This window comes from Ambystoma mexicanum, chromosome 4q, assembly GCF_040938575.1.
Source record: "Ambystoma mexicanum isolate Mex_15411 chromosome 4q, UKY_AmexF1_1, whole genome shotgun sequence".
Classification (NCBI taxonomy): Eukaryota; Metazoa; Chordata; class Amphibia; order Caudata; family Ambystomatidae; genus Ambystoma; species Ambystoma mexicanum.
This window is the reverse complement of record NC_090928.1, coordinates 157,255,651-157,275,338: the sequence shown is the minus strand read 5'-3', so window position 1 is coordinate 157,275,338 and position 19,688 is coordinate 157,255,651.

Below are 19,688 nucleotides of genomic sequence, written 5' to 3'. Positions count from 1 at the left end.
ATGTGGAAGCATAGTGTGGGACCATTTACCTGGACTTCTTAATATGATGAGAGACTGCTGTGAGGTTCTCTGCTAACACGACCTGGATATTCCTGTTGCTGGCTCATACCACAAAATTGCTCTATCAGCTCCTCCTGTGCCCACACAAACTTTCAACATGATTTCCAACCCACCGCAGCTTTTGTTAGGGGACTGCATTATTACCCTGCAACTGATTCCTGTTCACAATTGTAACACCTGCTGAAAGAGAAAGAAAGATCCACTCTGCTGCTACTCTCTCAACAGGCAAGGCTCCTGGACCTAAATTCCCCAAGTTAAGTGGATGCCTAGCTATAATGTTTTTTAAACATACTTCTTAATCAATTGCCGTGCCCACCTTCACCTTTTATTACTATGACTATGGTATTTATTGAGAGTGGATCTAGCTTTGAGAAGCAACCGACTGCTTTACAGATGTATAGGCCAATACACATACATAACAGAGCACTTTTCAGTGGTAACAACAGAACAGATATACAGCGGGGGGTAGGACACAGAGGGGGACAGAGGAGGGGTACAGCTGTACCGCGTGGCGGGGAAGAGAGGGGCGGGTGGCATCTAGAGAGTCAGCTTGCACAAGGGGTGACGTGATGGTCTAGGTGTTGAGGAGGAGAAACTCCTTGAAGAGGTGGGTCTTGAGTTACTTTCTTCTCCATTTTGCCATGGAGCGGATTAGCTTCTGATGGCAATTGGCTTGGTGAGGGAGGCGACAGGGCTGGATCCGCAGGTTGTATTTTTGAAATGGAGAAGTGTGCACCTCAGTATGGAGGATGGTTGTGTATGTGTGTAAGTGTGCCTGTGTGTTTTGGTTTGTGGGGGGAATCTGTGAGAGGGGCTGAAGGATGGGTGCAACTGAATTACTGGTCTGTGTAGCAGTATTATCAAGTATGCTGGAAATGGGAAGAGAAGCAGAACAGTGATCAGACTTTAAGTGGAGAAAATGGGATTGAAACACAAATACATTTGCTCTAGGCAAGGTATCTTTCACAGCAGCACTGTCGGGTCCTGCCGGCTCAGGAAGGGCGCACGCGGGCAGGCATAGCGTGGAAGAAAAGATACGACCACCAGCTCAGGCGTCCAGCAGGAACTAACTTTATTCCTGCGCCATGCACAGTTACTTTACCTTTGATCACATGACCCTTCTGCCTGTGGCCATGTCACCTGACGCAGTGACATGCACAAGGCTACATCTCACCCAAAATATCCTACCCCAGCTCTTCGATCCATCTTCTCGGCCGCAGTATGGTGCGGCAGGGTCTGCTTTTGGATCAGGGATGAGCCAGTGCATCAGTCTGTTCTCCTCCAGGGCCAACTTGCCTTCCACTTCTGATTAATCCTCGTCCCCGGCATATCACAATTCTTCCCTGACGTGAGCTTCACTGTTGCTCCATTCTTGGTTTGTTTGGGGATGGCCACTCTGTGTATTCTTGAAGAATGAAACATTCCTGGTTACCTGTCGGTTGTTTCTCATACAGTGACCATGATTCGGTTCATGCTGGTGATGGTCAGAGGCGGAGGTCAAAAGGTGGTGAGTCTTTGCAGGATTTTGGTTGTCACAGGAGGACATGAATACCCACCTTCAGGTGTGACTCCTGTGGTCTGAGCCTTTGGTCTGCGTAGTCTTTCATCTTCTCTTTGGCCCTGTCGTCCCTTCTCTGTATCTCTGAGACCTGTGGGTCACTCCCATTTTGCTGAGTCTGATAGGGCACGCTGGAGTGCATGGGGCACCAAACATTAGTTCTGCTTGGCATGTCCCTGTGGAGTCTTGGGGTGTATTCTGGTAGGCTCATAGGAGTTCCATAGGGATTGTTCTATAGGCATATGGGTGTAGTTTGCTATTCTGATGGATCTCTTAACATTGGCCATAATGTGGTCCACGGTCCCATTCGCCTGGGGCCAAAGAGGAGTAATTTCCCTGTGGTGGAAGCGCAGGTATCTGGCAAAGTTGAGGAAGTCAATACGTTATCGGATTTTAGCATCCTCGGGTCACAATAGGCAGAGAATATTCGGTCCAATGCAGGGACCACTGCTATGGTGGCTGTGGTTGGCACTATCTCGATCTCACTGTATCTGGAATGTTCATCAAGTACAACCAGTATGTATTCTCCCGAATTTAGCGGACCAAAGAAGTCAACTGCGACTTCTTCCCACACTTCATCCGGGAGTGGCATCATGTGTAAGGAATCAGGGAATGATGGTGGTTGTAAGCTGAGGCATTTGTGGCTTGCTTTTAGTGTGCTTTCGATGAGTTTGTCCATGACAGGGAACCACACTTTTCTTTAAAGCATTCACTTGGTCGACACTATGCCCCTGTGACTTTCATGCACAATATATATTGCCCTCTAGAAAAAGGACGTCGGCAGTACTATTCAATCCCCTTTGAGTATGAGGGACGAGGGCGACAGCAACAGTTCTTTGGATCGTGCATGTGTTTTGAAAATCTAGTATATCTAGTGTGTGGTTGTTCTATATTGATACCTCAATGGATGCCGGTGGTCACGAGGGCCAACGTTGTCTCCTCTATGGTGCATTTCACCAGCTCGGCTATGGGGATGGCATGTGGTGCAGAATGATGAATGACATAGTTGATGTAGCCGTCTGCTCTGTCCTTGGTGATGTGTGGTCCAAGTAGCTGGTTGTGGGACAGGAAGTCTGCCGTGTTTTCTTCTTTGACCGGTTTATGGTTGATGCCGTACCCATATTCCTGTAGGTGGAGTCCCCATCGTGCTATCCGGGGGGGCATTTGGGCAGTCGGATTCCCATAAATGGTGACAAGTGCTTGATGGTCCGTGATGATAGTGATCGGCTTGCCATATAAAAATAGGTGGACATATTCACATGTCCACACTACTGCTAGAGCTTCTTTCTCAGCCTGTGAGTATCGCTGCTCTGCCTCTGTGTGGCTTTTGCTGGCGTATGACACAATCATCCTTTCTGCATGCTCACTGCCTGAGTGTTGGGCTAGTATGGCGGCTAGCCCCATGGGACTTACACCCACTGTCACTTCTGTGTGTAGATTGGGGTCAAAATATGACATGCCGACAGCTGTTGCAATGTCTTTCCGGATCGTGTTGAATGCCTTTTGTTGGTCAGCCTCCGATTCGAAAGGGTGGTCCTTCGTGGTCAGGGTGCGCAGTGGAGTGCTAGTGGAGGCGAAATTCGGGAGGTAGCGGGTGCACTAGCTTGCTAATCCCAGGAAGGACCCCACTGTGCAATGTTTGTTGGGCGAGGAGCCTCTGTTAATGTCTAGATCTTGTCAGGGTCTGGTTCGATGCCTTTCTGGGAGAAGATGTGTCCAAAAAATGTTAGTGTTGTCTTGTTGAACATGCACTTTTCTTTGTTAAGCGTCAGAATTGTGTTGCTGGGGGCAGAGCATATGTTCATGAGCATTGAATCATGGGCTTCCTGTGACTGGCCAAAGATGAGGATATCGTCACTGTAATTGATACACTGAGGTATGTGACAGATCACTCTGCAAATTTCCTCTTGAAATATCTCTGCAGCTGAGGATATTCCAAAGTTCATTTGTTTGTAACGGAAACATCCTAAGTGCGCAGTGAAGGTTGTGATGTACTGTGATCCTTTGCTTAGTTCCACTTTGTTTAGATGTAGGCGTGAAAAGACTTTTGCTTCGTTTAGCAAGTGCATCATATCTGCAATGTGCAGGGATTAGTGATGCTCCCTCATTATTGCTTGGTTTGGTGCATGGATGTCCACACATAATCTTATGTGCCCTTTGGGTCCTTTTTTTGGTACTGGCACTACTCGGGAGACCCAAGGTGTCAGACCAGATGTTGGTTCTACTATGTAAGCTTTGATGAGTGTCAGTAGTTCTTTTTCAACTTAGTGTTGGATGTTAAAAGGTATTCCCCAATAGTGTTGTGCTATAGGCTTTACTGTCTTATCTATGTGCAGTTGGATCTTGCATCCTCTCAGCTTTCCAATGCCCTTGAATAGGTTTGGGAAGTTTGCCTCCAGTTTGGTGGCAGGTGAGATGTATCTGTCTGCCATCATCTGATACAGTATGTGAATGAGCCCCATTTGTATCGCCAATTTGAAGCTTAATATGCATCTTCAGTAGGCCTCAATGGTGAGGATGTGGATAGGTATGTAGTCATGTTTGTCCTTATGTCGACAAGTGGTCGTGAAGGCTCCTAGGCATAGGAATGGCTGGTTCGCTCCATAGGCATATATGTCTATGCAGGGTTTCTTCAGCCTCGGGACTTGTGTGAGTTTGCAGTATTCACATTCTGGCATGGCATTGACCGTTGCGCCTGAGTCAACAAGGAATCTGAATTCTTTTCATTGTATGGTCAAGGGAAGCGTGGAGCTGTGTTTCGTGGCTGATGGGTTTTGTAGGGCTTATGAATACCCTCTCCTCCTCCGTTCTGTGCTTGACTGTGACTCTGACTCACTTGTCGATGGTGTGTTCATGCGCAGGTGGTGGATCTGTATCCGTCTCCTCCCTTTTCAACAATTGTCCGGAGAGGGGGTATGTATCGACCTAGCATAGCATCTCTCTTTGTTGTATCTAATGTCAGCATTTCTGGGCTTCTCTTTGCGGGACGGTCGAGGGGGTGATTTATGTTGTGGGCTCTCTGTTCCCCTTGGTTAGGACCTGGATGTCCTGGTGTTGCAGCATATTAGCTTGAACTACTCTTCTCTTCTGCAGGTGGAGCAAATTTGGCCGATGGCCAGGCATGAACCATCATGTGGGAGGTCACAGCCACACCAGAAGCATTGTCGTATTTCCACCCTGGTGTCCTGCATCAGGGTTGGTTGGGTAATGAGTTTATTCACTGCATCCTCCTTCAATGTGATCACTGGTGAGATGTCAATTTTGCTCAAGGTAGAGATCGAGTGCAGAGATTGTCCTCGCTAGTACTAGGATCTTGGCCAGGGTGTGCGGCGCTTGCAGCAGTTTTTTCTTAAGGGGTATCGACTCACATCCTGTGATGAACTGTGATTTGATGGCTTCTTTGTTATTATAACGGTGAAATTCACAATGTTTGACTTTAGATTTAAGGCGCATCACAAACTTGTCCATGCTCTTGCCTGGGAGTCGTATCGCGGTGTGGAATACATGTCTCTCGTATTCCACGTTCTTATGTATTGCAAAATATTCACCCAGTATGCGCTTGAGATCTGGCTAGGTATATTCTACATCTTCAGGTAACCCAAAGATAATGTTCTGCACTTCTGGGCCCGCTGTGATGGTGAGGAGCCCTATAATGCGCTGATCGTCTTGCGGGCCGAGGGAGTTCAGTTATGCGTTGAATTTCTTCATCCATCTGGACCATCTTGGGTCCAGGCTGGTAGTGTCCATCGTGTCAAATGGAAGTAAGGCTGGCAGTGGGAAGGCATCCCTTCCTTGCAGGGCTGGTGCGGCAGGGTTTGCGACTTACGCAGTGGCACTCATGTCATCGGCTGTGGGTGGGGTTCAGTTTCCACTGGGTTTTATGATTTTCCCCACTTGACGATATGTGCCCAGTGGCCTTGGGATGAGTGTGCCTTGAGGCTGTAGTATGCTGAGGGCAGTGCACTGTTGTGTTCCTTTCAGATAGCTGCTCCAGCAACTAGTGCTCCTACCTCTAGTTGGCACGTGGAGTCAAGCGGCAGATAGAGAGGGGGCTTCCTGATCTCCCCGGGTGGGCGAGTCGTCTCTGTTGGTAAAGGCTCCGCCCCTATTTTCCCCGAGCTGCGTCGGCATGCCGGAGTTCCACTGGGAAGGCTCAGCTACAGCCAGCAGCTGTGCATAGCTCCCAACTCACACGCTTTTGGCGGGTGTCACCCGCCTTGTAAACATCTGACTCACCCGCCAAACCTCTTGCACGCCCATTCGTTTCAATGGGCCTCTCACCCGCCAAAAATAAAATCGGGTGTTTTCACCCGCCTTTGCAACATAAATGGTTGAGAGCTATGGCTGTGTGTTGTGCACAGAACTGGTGTGGAGCACAGCATGATGACAGTGCAGGCTCATCGCCTAGTCGCCATTGTCGGGTTCTGATGGCTGGGGAAGGGTGCGCACGGGCAGCCATATGCGCAGAAGGATAGACACGACCACCAGCTCAGGCGTCCAGCAGGAACTAACTTTATTCCTGCGCTGTACGCAGTTACTTTTCCTTTGGTCACATGACACGTCTGCCTGTGGCCATGCAATCTGACGAGGTGACACGCACAACGTTACATCCACATGAAATTGTGATTTTGGTCAGCAGGAAGCTCCCTCACAAACACTTTAAAAACACATGTCCTGTCGTTTCAGTGAAATCACGCTCCAAAAACATGAGACCTCTCTCTGTCGAAACTCAAAGGTTTGCGAGGTATGGTGACTACAGGTGCATATATGTAATTGCGTTCTCCAAATATATTGCATCATTGTATGTTTGTTGACAAATGTGAAGTTTCAATGGCACGCACAGAATCTTAGCACACGCTGTGCTATCTTCCTAACAAACCAGCCGAAATTAAGCCGCAGCTAATTTGTAGCCTGTCATCCCCAGACATTATGAAGCCTGCACGCAGGCAGGCTTCCATGCAGCATGATAACGTGCTTATTAATACATTTAAGTGTATAACTTTCCACTAATAAGTGACCTTCCGGATGATGAATTGATATTGTGTGCCTCATGCGTTTGGCAGTCCTAGTTGACAAGGAAACCAGCGAACATTAACAGCACGTTCAAATCCTCTGCCATAAATTGAGCTTTGCTGTGAGTTTGACCTTTGACTGGCTTACCCCGGAATTAATCATGAGACAGGCATGTGTTGTGTGACTGACCCTGAGACATTTTGAGAACAGATGGCACACCAGTTCCATGACCTACGGTTGTGTGGGGGACTTCTTTTAGGAGAGGACCGGAATCCGCGGTGGAATGCAGTGGCTGTTTTGGATTATGAGCTGCTATGCGTTTGATTTCCCTCCCTCTCAGCGCCACCGCCCACAACCCTCCAGGGATGGGATGTTAAGCCAAATTGAGTCTCGTGGTGGGAGGAATGGGTGGGGCCGTAAAAAACAAAGAGAAGGTCTGTTTCTTTTGTCCTAAAAACACTGCAGCCTGGAAAGCGTTTGTCTTAATCTTTGTGCACATCCCAGCAGCACAGCCAGGCCTCCTCTCAAAGCAGTCAGGCTTCCGTGTCCTTTTCATGAGAGTTTGATCTATCGTCTACTTCTGGTCCCCGGTATGATATGATATGGCATTTATAACGACCCTATACACAGGTGTTTCAAGGCGCAGTAAAGCTGTGATGTGCTTATTACCTTGAGCAATCTATGCGATGTCATGTGACTCATGTTATGTTATAGGCATTTGTAAAGTGTTTGGCCTCAAAGCGCTGAATCAGCCTGGATCTATATTGCATTACACAATCAGCCTGAACATAATAGGTCTGAGGAGTGGCAAATGTGCATGACCCATTCAGTCGAGCCAGTGATACTGTGCAAGAATAATGCATTGCATGGTCAGTTCATATCATATCCCAGAGCAGTTGACTGCACCAGTGCAAAATCTGGAAATGTATTTTGGTCCATCCAAAAGATTTTTAAATACCCTTTGCACTTTAAGGAATTTAGAGGGCAGCTAGGAGGAGCATGCTGACTTTGTGTATTTGGTGGAACGAGAAATGAGAACAAGGTTTTCATGCTCTTACAGTCCGGCTGCCCTCCCACACCCTTGTTATCGTGGACATAACACATGCACACAGTCCATGGATGCAAACTAGGGCATAATTGAAATCGGAGCCAAGGAAGAATGAGTGAATGGGAATTCAGTGTGATGGGAGGAATACCATGGTTACTACATATCGACACTAGCTTGAGTCACACCACAAAGAACATTGCCTAGGCACTGCCAAGTACAATGCAATGCTGTAGAAGTAAAATGAAATGGAAAGAGCCATTGTGTTCAGGGGGATGACTCCCATTTTCTGGTACTAGCCCAGATCGGATCAAAATCCAGGTTTGGCACGGCCCATGCATGCCATTTCATGCGACTTTTTCCACTTTAAAAGGGAACTATGGAAAGGCGCATGCGGCCATTTGAAATATTTATGTTCGAGGACGATGAACAGTTTGTCTGTAGTCTCTTTCAGAGGTGAGATCCCTTGTCTCCTTTGAGTCTTAAATAATCCTTTTCTCAGCTGACTCTCTGGAAAAACTAGTTTCCTCTTTGCCACTGACCCCCAACCCTTTTTAACACATGTTCATCAAAAACTCATGTGCTCTTTTTCTCCAGAGGTTTACTTTCTGTCAGACCCGAATATCTCTTTTTCAGCTGCTTCTATCCGTCAGAGTTTTAAATTGTATGCATCCATGCACAGACATTTCTGTGATTCGCGAGGCGCTGCACTGCTAAAGATATGTAGGGCTACCCAATCTGCTTATGAATTGACACCACTGGATGTGACATCACAACATGTGTGGTCAGAGAAGAGGACATCAATCTTTGATATACAAGGGCTTCACAAGACGTTACACTGATTGATATTTTATTTCTATCACGCTCGTACATAAGTGTTTCAGAGCGCGACAAGGCAAGGGAGGGGAACAGGGGAGAACAAAACAGCGATCTTACTAGGCCCAGTGACATTGAGAACGTGCAAGTGCATGGGAGAGGGGGAGGGGAACAGTGCATGGAAGGGGGAGAGGTGGAAAGTGCGAAGCAGAGGAGAAACAGATAAATAACAATAAATAAATAATAAAGGCAAAAAACAGTGGTAATGCAGCCAGCAATTTGCAAGTGCTAGGTTTAAGGCAGCAAACAGGGTAGGTCTGATAAGTGCAGGAAGAAAAAGGGGGAGCTGTATGGGTACAGATACAGACCCCAGTGCAAGGGGTGGCCCGGAGGCAGTGCGGGAGGATGGCAGGATGAGCAGGTACCTGAGCCCAAAAGACAGAGGGTGGCCAGGTGCACGGTGCCAAGAGAGAACAGATCAGCAGGGGAGAGGGGGAGCGAAGGCAGAAGAAAAGAGGAAGGTCTTGAGGTGCTTCCAGAACCGGAGATGGTTCGCCTCAAGTTTTAGAGTGGCAGGGAGGCTGTTCCAGAGGGAGGCCCCAGCCGAAGACAGAGATCACCCCCAGCTCGTTTCTTAGAAAAACGACTGACCCTGAGTGATTTGGAGGTAGAGGAGCGAAGAGCTCGAGAGAGGAGGTATTTGCGGAGGGATAGCTGAAGGTATTTTGGACCCAGGCCCCAGAAAGCCTTGTGGACAATGCAGAGGGTTTTGAATTTAATCCTTGCATCCACTGGGAGCCAGTGGAGAGATTTCAGAGCTGGAGAGATACGATCCCAGGGCTTGAGGGCAAGGACAAGTCTCGCAGTCCTGTTCTGGATTAGTTGCAGAGGGCGGAGGGTAGAGGCAGGTAGATTTAGATAGAGGCTGTTACAATAGTCCAAGCTAGAGAGAACCAGAGCTTGAGATACCATGAGCTTCTGGGGGAAGGAGAGGAAAGGCAGAGTACCTCTGAGGAGGTGCAGTCGGAAATTTGACTTTTTAGAGGCTTCAGAGATGTGGGCGGAGAAGGAAAGGGTGGAGTCAAAGATGACCCTGAGGTTCTTAGCCTCGCAGGTGGGGGTAGGAGGAGGGACAAGGGAGGCCGGCCAGAGAGTGAGGGGAAAGGATGGTGAAGGTGTGCCGATGAGGAGGATCTCCGTCTTGCTGGCATTCAGACAAAGATCATTGGTGGCACACCAATCTTGAATGGCAGTTAGGCAATCAGAGATGAGAGAGGGAGAGGAGGTGGCAGAGGGCAACCTGAAAATGAGTTGAGTGTCATCAGCATAGCACAGGAAATTTGAGCAGAAAATGGCAATGCAGTGGGCGAGAGTTGCCAGGTATTGGTTAAAAAGCCAGGGCGAGAGGTTAGACCCCTGGGGAACACCACAGGTAGAGAGGAAGATAGATGAAAGGAAGGACCCAAGTTGGACCTGGGAGGGTCGATCTGAGAGGAAAGAGGTCAGCCAGGCCAGAGCCTGATCAGTGATACCCAGGTTTTCACAGAGACGGTTGAGCAGGATGGTATGGTTGACCATGTCGAAGGCAGAAGAGAGATCGAGGAGGATGAGGACAGAGGGAATGTTAGAGCCAAGGTTGGTGAGCAGATCTTCACGGATGTTTAGGGGAGCAGTTTCCGTGCTTCTGGCAGCTCTGAAGCCAGACTGTTGGTCATGGAGACAGCCAAAAGAATTGGAATGAAGGTTAAGCTGAGAGATGGACAACTTTTCCAGGAGTTTGCCAAGAAAGGGAGTAATGGAAATTGGGCGATAGTTAGCTGGACACGAAGGATCAGATGTGGGTTTCTTGAGAAGAGGATGCACAAAGGAGTGCTTCAGAGGGGAGGGGAAGGATCCAGAGGCAAAGGAGTGGTTGCAAAAATCAGCAAGGGCCGGAGCGAGGGTGTCAATGTGGTCCTTGATGGTTTTAGAGGTACAGGGATGAACCTGTTTTGAAGAGGCTTTCATAGATCAGACTTGTCTAGCAACCTCGTCATGGGTGAAAAGAGGAAAGGATGGTGGGAGGGTGGCTAAAGGACGGTCAGTAAGCACAGATTGAGAGGGAAGAGGAGGAGTGTGGGTGGAGAGGGTGGACAGGATGTCCTGGGTTTTTTAAATGAAGTGAGAGGCAAGGGCATTGCAAAGAGCCTGGGAGGCAACAGGAGGGGTAGAGACTGCAGCAGGGTTGGCCAGCTCCTTGCATATTTTAAAGAGTTCGGCCGAGTTGTTAGATGCCGCAGAGACACGAGCTTGAATATGGACCCTCTTCTTGGTGAGGACAGTGAGTCGGTATTGCCTTTGTAGCAGGCGACAGGCCAGTTTGTCAGAGGATGAACAGGAAGTCCTCCATTTCCTCTCAGCTGCCCTACACCTACATTTAAGTGTAGCTAGGTCAGAGTCATACCAGGAATTGCACTTGGCTGTGGACTTCAAACGATCCTCATGACAGGGGCAAGAGCATCAAGCGTATCAGAATTTGAAGAGTAGAGCAGAGACAGGGCTGTATCAGGATGAGAGACAGCCAAAGGTGGAGGGGGGAGAAAGTGGCGGCAAAAGCCTCAACTGACACACGCTTCATGGGCCGGATGTCCGAGAAGGTAGGTGGCAGTGTTCGGGTAGGCTTGGCTTGGGGGGAAAAGAGGGAGAGATGAGATGAGAGGAGGGAGTAATTGCTCCAGGAGAGAGGAGTGGTCAGAGGGATGGAGAGGGGGATGTCAGAGGAGATCAAGACATCAAGTGTGTGCCCTGCAGAGTGAGTCGGGCCAGAGGGGAGGATGGACAGGGAGAGGGAGTCACAGAGGTCACGGAAGAGTACAGAGGAGGCGCAAGGAGAGTCTAAATGTATATTTAGGTCACTGAGGAGGAGGAGTTGAGTGGTACAGGCCAGGAGGGAGGAGGAGAGGTCTGCCCACTCAGAGAGAAATGAGGTGATTTGACCAGGAGGCCGGTAGATGGTAACCACAGTAAGAGAATGGGTAGGCGAGAGAGAAAGCCTACAGACAAGGCATTCAAAAGAGAAGTAGGTCTGAGTGGGAATGATAGAGGCAGGAATCCACTCAGGAAAGATCAGGGCTACCCCCCCCACCGGACCGGGAGGATCTGAGTGGTGAGAGGATCTTGTAGCCATCAGGGAGGAGAGTGTCAAAGCTCGTAACAGAGCTGGCCGCGAACCATGTCTCAGTAAGACCAAGGACATCAATGTCTAGTTCTTCAAGGAGGTGGCAGATGTTAGAGGAGTGTTTGACGGCAGAGGGAGAGTTGAGAGTGGCAATATGAAGAAGGTTGCCAGCCTTAAAGACCTTCCGGGGAGGGGTACAGATCAGAGGTACGCCCTGCGGAGGAGAAAGAGCCCTAGGAGGGGCAGAGGAGGAGGAGGAGGAGAAGAGAGAGGGCAAGGTAGCCAAGGGGGGAGAGGAGGGGACAGCAGGAGATGAGAGTAAATTGATGAGGCGAGGGAAGCGCCTATCAAAGAGGAGGAGATTGGCCTGAGGGCCTTGCACCATGACAGTGCCATTTAGGTAGACATTAATGATGACTTTAGAGGAGTCGAAGGAAGCTATGAGAACTTCCCAGTGAGTGCCACCATTAATGGGAGAGGAGGAGATAGGGCAGAGCACAGAGACCATATGAGGAGTCCATAGATCTGGCGAAGGAACGACAAAGAGGATGTCAGTAAGAGTCTGTCTGGAGGAAGCATTGAAGTAGGTGTCGGCGATAGGAAGACCAGGATTAGAGGCCAAGATATCCTTTTTGAACTTATTCCTACCAGACTTAGTGAGAAGGGAAGGATAGTCAATGGAGAAGTAGTTGGAGAAGATAGGAGAAACAGAAAGTGCCATTGGGGTGGAAGTAAGGAGAGGATGGAGATACTGGGGGGGCTAAGGCAGGTAGGTGTGAGACAAAGGAGAGTGGTGAGGTCACTGGGCTGGCAAGTTACAGAGAAGAAACAGTATACAAGCAAAATACAGAGAATTTCGCAATGGGGAGCAAGATATGACTTTTTAGCACAAAGTAAAAACAGCAAGATTTGACTTTTTAGCACAAAGCAAAAACAGCAAGATTTGACTTTTTCAATCTTGGAAACGGATGTTAGCAGGGGGTTTTAGGAAGCACTGCGCAGCACGATGACAACATGGGAGCAACAAGCAGAAAGAACAGGGATAGTCAAAGGCAGTAGAAGTGAATACATAAGGAGGGAACTAACCCATAGTTCTGGAGGTGGCAAAGTCAAGGCAGTCCGGATTTCTTAGAGGAGTGAGGTGGCAGCATCATTGTGGTTAAGGTGCAGGGAGTAACCCAATTAGGGTTCTGGAAGCGGACAGGGAGCAGACAGGGGCCTTGGAAGTGGGCCTTTGCTGAGAGGGCCGGCTGAAGCCTGCCGGTCCCTGATTGGATGGAAGAAAACACTCAGCAACCAATGGGAGTGCAGCACAGGGAGAGGTGATTTAGCACAGCCTGCCTACACAACAAAGAAAATCACGGTGGCCATCTTGGAAGGGCCAAAAACAATAAAATAAGCAGCAATAGTAGGAAAAAACTAATGCTTTCAAAATAACAACGCAGCTCCAGGTATTAAAAAGCTCAAAAAATGGCTGCACGATGAAAATGCCAAATAAAACAGTCCTTTCCAACAATATTATGCAAATTTCCTCTATTTTTCTTTTTCTTCTTTTTTTTTCAAATTTCAATTTTTCAGGTTCAATAATTCCCCAGGAGGTGCAGTAATGCACAGAAAGTGCACCTACCTAATGGAATGGTCAGCAGCCAGGCACAAACTCCACATGTACAGGAGATTAAGCCAAGAGTATGTTAATTTATGATCTCCAATAGACCATGGTCTGGTTACCGTCGGCGGTACTATATGCTGTACTTGGGACAGCCGTGGCACTGTAGGATCACTTTGGTGGTGAGTAGCACAGTCTACAAGCTTAGTAACTTAACGTAACCTGAGAATGATCGCTATTAAAATTATATGTGCAGCAACAAAATAGTCTGTTAAACCGTGAGTGAGTTTTTTTAAATAGCATTTGCTGTGAACTGAAGCACTTCCAAGGACTCCAATTTGTTGGCAGATAAGGCACAATGTGATCAAATGATTTGCTTGTGATCACACACTTCAGTTAAACATTGAAGCTGTGATTTGGGCCCTGTCTGCAATTTAGGCTCTCTGCCACTTATTTTATCACACAATCAACCAACAATGACAAGTGAAAACACCTCCTGAAATTAGTACAGAAAAAAACCCTCGCACTTCACGCTTGGCCGCTACAATTATACAATTTACTTGAACGATATCTGGGTAAAGTTTAAAGTCTCAGAATCTTGGGTGGATTATTAGTCCAATTTATTTTCTGATGTAACTTGTGCAAAAAACAGCCAACACGTGTTTTGACACAATGTCTTTCTGAAGGCTGTGCGTTCAAATTTGACAGACAAATTAAACAAAAGCAATTACAATATTTGTGTTGAAATCATATGATCATATTACATATTTTTAGCAATCAGTTGCATAGTAAGCATGTATACAAAGTACTATGATGAATGATATACAGCAAAGCATAAACACTTATATTAGGATGTAATATACTCATCTTTGTTATGGACACCTTTAATGTAACATCACGTGTCTCATAGCAAAGATGTCATTCTGCTTCGTGAAGTAGCAGCATCACTGACTACGTCATGCTGCTTGGTTCGTGTGAAGGAATATAGAATGCTACTTGAACGAAGACAACGGATAGCAGTTGAATCAGCGGCATTGATGTAAGCTCCCTCCTGTTCCCAATTACTTATCTCATATGAATAAATATATATCTACTTAATATATTCATCTGTGTATACTGCAATATTCATTTGTGCCTCGCGTCCCCACACTACAATTGGCGACGAGGATCTCTGCTTGCACCCATCTTCTGTGTACCGGTTCGGGTGCCGTTGGGCAAGCTGCCAGGAACGCTTCTTCAAAGAACCTGGCCTGCACTGCTTATGCCCAAGCGTTTCAGCGGCCCCAGTAAACCCAAGCTGTCGTGTCTTTGGAAGGTAATTTCATCTTTTATGTGTGGAATTCCTCCGGGTGAAGTTTCTTTTGTTTCCTCGTTGTTGGCGCATGCGCGTCTGCTTATTGGACGTCTCGTCAACAAGGAAGCAAACATATTTAAATAGATACTAACGTTTCTGCTAAGTACTTCAACACGGCACAGCACTTTTGTAATATTTAAAGACGCAGGCGCGTCATTTCTACTGAACTTCAATCGATTCACCCATATCACCGACTGCATGTTTCTGCAACACGTTATGGATAAATAGGCATCATACTGTATGCAAACCCATATGTAATGACTAATTAATGTGAAATAACAGGAGTGTAAAGGTTATTACATCCATCTCCGTCATATCAGGCTATTGTGAATCCTCAATAATTCAGTCATTGTGCAACACAATTCACGCCAGTGATCTCAATTGTGCACAATACAAGTTCTGGAATCAGGAACCCATACTGCATCCATTCTATCAATCCATTGAAAAATGTCTTTCAGCAGCGTGCCACCTCCCAGTTTCTTTTTACCAGATGCTGGTGAACCTGGAATATCATGGAGAAGGTGGATCAGGTCATTTGAACACTATGCAGGGGTTGTCTGTGGCCAGAATTGCAGTGCTGAAAAAAGAAAATCACTACTTTTACATTGTCTAGGGCCAGCTGGTCAAGAAAAGTTTGAAACACTACCAGAACTCCCTGTAAATGAGGACATTAATCTTAATGAATATGAACGTGCTGTCAAGAAAATTGACAAACATTATGAAAAGAAATTGAGCACCATATTAGAATGTTATACATTTGGGAAGAGGGCACAACAAGAGGGGGAAAACGTCTAACAATATATTACTGTACTAAGGAAATTAACCAAGACCTGCAATTTTAACGAGCAATTGGATGAACGACTGAGAAATCAGTTCATGCTAGAATGCAGGAGTGGCAAAGTGAGAGAAAGACTATGGTCAGAGGATGATCCATCCTTAGACACTGTGTTACGTGTGGCTAAGGAAGTAGAACATACCGAAGAATGTGTAAAGGAATTAGAGAGCAGAGTGAAGTCCGTTCAAATCAATCAAAATACGATGAAGACCAATAATACTTCAAATAATGATGCTGAAACCAATGAATCAATAGCCACAAAAACAACGTGTCTATCAGACGGAAAACTATTGCAAAACCGTTTCACGCATCACGGGTTGAAGAAAGACGATACAATACAGTTACAAGAGGACAAACAAGAAGTAGGGCAAAGAATAATAGCCCAGGTAGACAAAGATTCAGCCCAAGAAGAAGACGGCAAGGCAGATGCTACAGATGCGATAGTGGAAATCATTGGGCAGATGACCCGGACTGCCCTGCATTAAAAATAATATGCAGCAATTGTAAGGGAAAAGGACATTACTCGAGATGCTGTAGGGTACGCAGCACATCCACAAACTGAATAGGTGGAAACAATGACAGTGATCACAGTGAAGGGAAAGATGATGAAGAATGCGTATTTATGATAATGAATGATGAAGAAGTCATGGACAGTCCCAAAGCTGTCTGTGTAGATGGTGTAAACATAAATATGATAATGGATTCAGGTGCTAAATATACACTAGTGCCACAATACTTGTGGGATAAAAAGAAACATGAATACCTACATGAAGTGACATCAATCCCTGTGCATATGGTGACGTAAAAATAGACATAAGTGGATGGTTCTGGGGGAGTTTGAAATTTAAAGACAGGAAGGCTAATGGCAAGATATATATAACGAGTGTGGGCAAAACGCCTCTTCTAAGTTGGATGCACCAAAGCAAGCTTCAAGTCAAGTTAGATTCTGTTGCTAATGAATCAGTATTAACAATCGGCAGTGATGAAACGTGTTCAGATAAAATGAGTAATATTACCAATACAGTATTTCGAGAAGGTATTGGGTGTCTCCGTGCATATGCACATGAAATCAAGTTAAAACCTGGCCATACTTCTGTAGCACAAAAGTTAAGAAATATACCATTATTAATGCGTGACGAAGTAAGAAAAGAGATCAAAATGCTAGAAGATCAAGGCATTATTGAAAGTATCGATGCTAGTGAGTGGGTCTCACCTTTGGTAGTACTCAGAAAAAAGTCTGGTAAACTCAGAATATGTGTGGACATGCGTGAGTTAAACAAGTGTGTTGTACCTGACAGACATCCTCTCCCCAATATCCAAGAACTCATTTCCACAATTGGTCTGTCAAGATTCTTTTCCATGCTGGATTTGACGTCAGCATATCATCAGGTGAAATTGCACAGGGAGTCAAAACGATTTACAGCATTCATTACGCCAGATGGTCTGTACCAATATAAGAGGATGCCTTTCGGCCTTGCGTTAGCTGCATCAGTTTTTGATGGAGAACCAGGAATAATATGCTTTCAAGATGACATCCTGATATATGCAGACAATCAAAAAGTACATGATGAGAGATTTAAAAAAGTATACAAGAAACTATATGAGGCCGGGATGACTTTAAGCCGAGATAAATGTAAAATTAATTGCACAGAAATTGAATATTTAGGGCACAAGATTTCAGCTGATGGGATATCGCCAAGGAGACAATTAGTTGATGCAATAAGAAGTATGCCCAGACCACACACCAAAGAAGAAGTACGCACATTCATTGTCATGGCAGAGTATTATTCTAAATTTGTGAGAGATTTTGCCATACACACTATTCCATTGCGAGAACTCCTTAAGCGGAAAACATTCGAATGGAATCATGAATGTGAAGAAGAATTTGAGTTCATAAAATCCATGTTTGCTGAAGCTCCCACATTGATGGATTTCAGGAGTAGCAGGAACACCATTATTACTACAGATGCTAGCAATGTGGGTTTGGGATCTGTCGTCACTCAGGAAGCTGAGGGCAAGGAAGTATTGATTGCATTTGCCTTGAGATTACTCAAAGGAGCTGAAAAGTCATATGCAGCCATAGAGAAGGAGGCTTTAGCGTAAAGGGGGCAGCGGAAAAATATAGAAGTTTCATTTGGGGCGTTGATGTGGAATTTCGTACGGACCACAAACCATTAGTCCATGTCATTATGTCTAAAGGATTAGACAAAGAATCCAATCGCATCAGAAGATGGGTTATGCTCCTTCAAGAATTCAATGGTACTGTGCGATATGTTCCAGGGATTAAAAATATTACTGAAGATTGTTTATCTCTCCTCACTAATGTATCTGAAGTAAGAGAGGAAGAAGAAGATGAGATGGAAGTTGTTCTAAATATAGATACCACATATATCCCACAAAATGGAATGGAAAAATGCAGAAGTAGAGGATGGAGTACTAACACGATTGAAAGAATTGATTAGAGAACAGGGTTCTTTCACGAAGAAGATGAGACTATTGGAGAGTTGCAGATGAGTTATATATATACAAGGACATGGTCATGAGAGGTGACAAAATAATTCCACCATCAAATATACATCAAAGACTTATTGATTTGGGTCATGATGGTCACCACGGGATAGTAAAAACTAAGCAGAGGATACGAAGCGACTTCTGGTGGCCCTGGTTGTGATCTTCAAATAGAACGCTCCATTCGAGATTGTATCCTTTGCAATAATAGCAAGAAAAGTTGTGTGGGTATGAAGCAATCCATGGTTGTGACAAAAATTCCAGAGAAAATGTGGAATGAATTGGGCATGGACGTGTTGGGTCCTGTGTTTAGTAATGGTGTGCAACATTATTGTCTGGTTGTAATTGATCTCCTGACTAGATGGGTGGAAGTATTCATTGCACCTTGTATCACAGCGAGGGTAGTCACTGATTTCCTTACTGAATTGTGTGAGAGAGAGGGACTCCCAAAGAGCATTCTTACTGACATTGGCACACAATTCCGTTCTAAAGAAATGGTACAGTTTTGTAAAAAGAATTCTATTGAACATAAAAGAAGTGCAATCTATCATCCACAGACGAATGGAGTAGTGGAACGATTTAATAAAGTACTCAAGGAGACTACCAGATGGGCATGGTCGAATGGTTTAGATTGGCGGAGGGCTGTGAAGGAGAAAATTGTTGCATATTGTTTTACTCCACACTCCACCACAGGATTGTCTCAGTTTGAATTGAGTAGGGGAAGGAAGGCAAACACCAAACTAGTACCATCATGGATGGATAAGAGCGATGAAGTAGTGAAAGATTTTGGGTCTGTATGTGAGAAGATCAGGGATATTCAAATGAGGTACAAAAATGCTTATATAGACGGTTGACTGGGAAAAGACATGGTAATGAACCTGTTGTGGGGAGTATGATAAGAATTAAGCTTCCCCCCTGCCTTAAGGAAAGGTCCTGGTAAGTGGTCTGAACCAGTCAAAGTTATTGATACATTCAAACATGCTGTCAGAACAGGTGATTGAAGGATATGAAACAAAGAGAGAGTGTGGGTTGTGGAACCTAGTAACACCCGTGTTAGAAATGCCAGAGTACTATCTGAGTGTGCAAGCGATAGTCTTGTGAATGAACACATGGAAGATGCCGGTGACAGTACTAGGCGTGTGAGGAAGGTCCAGAGTATGGGGATCGAAAAAGGGACGTGTGTTACAAATGTATGTAAATAAATAAAATACAAAAGACATTTCCTTGTCAGATTCCATCAGAGATGTTTCCCGACAGTCTAGGGGCCTCATTACGACCCAGGCGGTAATCTTCCGTCATTACCACCATGGCGTAATGAGCGTTTACGCCGTGGGCCGATGGCGTAAAGAGCGCCACATTACGACCCATCGCGCACGAGCATTACGCCATGGCGGTAATGCAATTAACGCCATGGGGGAAAAGGCCCCTACCGGCATCGTAAAGCGAGCAAGGTGCACTTCCGCCACCGTAAGTAGCGGCCACCGTAATTAGCAGCCACCGTAATTAGCGGCCACCGTAATTTGCGGTGGCCGTAAAAAGCAGGACCGGAAATAGCGTCATCGCGCCGGAACGGGAAACAGCACGTCGGCCATCTTTAAAAACACAATCCATTGCCATCCTACCGAACAACACCAGATCCAACCCTGACACCTGTCCCAACCAATCAGCCACCCATCCAACTACCCAAAAATGCCTAAAGCTGTTAAGAAGGCATGTGACCACCAGCGCCAGGAAAG